Source organism: Myotis davidii, unplaced genomic scaffold, assembly GCF_000327345.1.
Source record: "Myotis davidii unplaced genomic scaffold, ASM32734v1 scaffold128, whole genome shotgun sequence".
Taxonomy (NCBI): Eukaryota; Metazoa; Chordata; class Mammalia; order Chiroptera; family Vespertilionidae; genus Myotis; species Myotis davidii.
In genome coordinates this window covers 437,342-439,977 of record NW_006299719.1, presented here as the reverse complement: position 1 = coordinate 439,977, position 2,636 = coordinate 437,342, and positions in this window count along the sequence as shown.

Sequence of the window (2,636 nt, the reverse complement as noted above, 5' to 3'; positions counted from 1 at the left end):
TTCCTCAGTCCAGAGGCCTTTATTAGCATGGCCCTAAAAGAGGGAACGCTTTTTGTCTGTTGATGATTACCATTCTTTTGGCCGCTGTGCCTTGTGGTTTGACTGAAACATTGGCAGCCTAATGACTTGATCATGAACCCCACCAAGCAGCCTGGCAGTCCCGTCCTCAGAAGAACGGTGATGGCATCAGGCCCCTGCTCCTGGCTGCTGGAGCTGGGGGTCCTTCTGGTATAGAGGAGAAGAGAATGCCTCTCTTCTGATATCCACCCTCGTGTATTCAGCTCTCTACTTCCATAAACTCAAGTTCTCAATTGTTTACAGGCTGGTTCTATAACTTCTCTGTTTTACACCCATGCACACACATATACATGCACACCACCGCCATTTTCCCCAAGACACATCTGCAAGGGCCTGGGGCCTAGAACCAGCCCCTTCCCCTAGGTCTGCACTCTAGCCTTGAAATATCAGCCTCAATATCCATCCTACTTCCTGTTTCAGGAAAAATGACATCTCCTCAGGAGAAATCATCCCATCCCCTCCCTAACTCAAGGTAGAGCATGATAAAGTGCTACAGTGCATGAGTACCAACAATAATTACTACATCATGGTAGGCACTAGACTTACAGGGTTCAAAGCAATACTACCAGGTAAGCATTTAACAGATGAGAAAATGGAGATATACAAAGTGTCAGTAACTCACCCAAGTTCCTCAAGTGAGCAAATGGCTAACCCACAAGGAGCTAATTTTTCACTGTAATTGGAATCAGAAGCTGCTGATTAGCTGTGATAGCAACTCTGAACGCCTAGGATCAGGGTGAACCTGCCGAGACTGGTCTCTTGCTTAGAGTAGGCCAATGAATGGATGGTCATCAGACAAGTCGTTTTTATTGGTGCCCTACAACCCCTGTCCTAAGTAAGCCTTTACTTAGCAACATGACCCTATTTCAGTGAAATCTTATGTAACTCCGTTTGAGGCCAAGGTGTAGGAGCCAGAGCACCACTTGAGACATCCCTCCTGTCTCCACCAATAGCCCCTGAGGCACGGTCACAAAATTGCAAAACAAGGTCAAAGTAAAGTTTGGAAACAGCTAACTGACTCCAGTCCCCAACTGAGCATGATAAATAGTGTCCTATTTATCTGAAATAGTGTTCCATTTATCTGAAAAAGTCCTCTCTTGGGTAATACGGTGTTCACATGAAACTCTTCCTATTTCAGTTTCTGTTCACAATAAATGCCAAATTCCAAAAGAAATTGTGACAGACTGCTATGGCTAAGAAATTGTCAGAAGACTTGTCTGCAACAGATAAGGTATAAAGGGGCCAAGTTTTGGGAGATTGGAAAGGATCTTGTGGGGGGAAAGGGGGATTAGCAAGTTCCTTCCCTACCATGATCTCAATTCAAGGGAAAGTGGCTTCCATGGGTTCACTTGGAGAGCTGGCCACCTGCTTCCTCTGGTTGGCAGACACAGGGAGCCCAGGGAGGAGGAAGAGAGAGAGGCTTGGCCCGCTGCTGTGCAAGTGGTGCAGAGGAGGGATGCTGCATTAGGAAGGACCTGCACTTCCAGATTGCATGTGTGTAAAAAGCCAGCCACACTGGGGTGTGTTTTTTAAAGATCTTGTTTTATGGGTGTCCACAAGGCACTGAAGCCTCAGCCAAAGAGAAGCTGGAGGAAGATTCCTAGGGGCACAGGGAAAAGGAGAAACTGTCAGACTAGATTGCAATCACCCAGATGGAGGGAACTGTGGACATACGACCACTTGGCAAAGCAGCCCAGTACAGCCTTTCCTGTCCCCTATCTCTCCTCCATTCCTTTGCTTCTACCTGGAAGGGTCCGAAATCTCTGTGATGGAGCTAGGGGAAGAGAAGCCCCAATCCGGGAAGGGCCATGCCCCTTTCACATTCCCTGACATTTTTATTTACTTTATTTGTTTATTACTCTAAGTAGCTGTAGAACCTTCTTTTACATAAAACAGCAGAAAAGTCATGGGCTTATCCAAATTTTTATTCAGGGTAGGGTAAGACTTATCAAAGAACAGATTTAAAGACACCGTGTGAAATGGAAGTCAACTTTCATTTATGTCTATACCCACACACTCTGTTTATCTAACATACTGTTTTTTTTTTTAATATGATGAACTAGAGGCCCGGTGCATGGATTCGTGCACTGGTGGGGCTCCTCTGCCTGGCCTGCAGGGATCAGTGGCCTCTGCGCTGCAGGCCAGGCTAAGGAACCTCACTGGTGCCTCTAGTATGCATATAAGGTATTTGGTTAATCTCTTCCCACTCTCCTCTCCCCTTCCCTCTGAGATTCATCATGTTCCATGTTTCCAGGCCTGTGCATTGAGCATCTGCCCCCTGGTGGTCAGTGCGCATCACAGCTACCCGCCAGTCATCTGGTTGTCCAGTTGTCCAGTCGTCCGGTCGTCCAGTCGCTTAGGCCTTTATATATATAGATATAGATATAGATTAGATATAGATATAGATATGCAAATTAGGCTGGGACTCCATAACAGTCATAACCAGTCAGGAAGAAGTTGCACGTGCAAATGAGGCCTAAAGTGGAGACAGACGGGGGGCTTGCCCGAGCCTGCGTGGCAGCTCAGGCGGCCCCAGAACAGACACAGGCAGGGAGGGA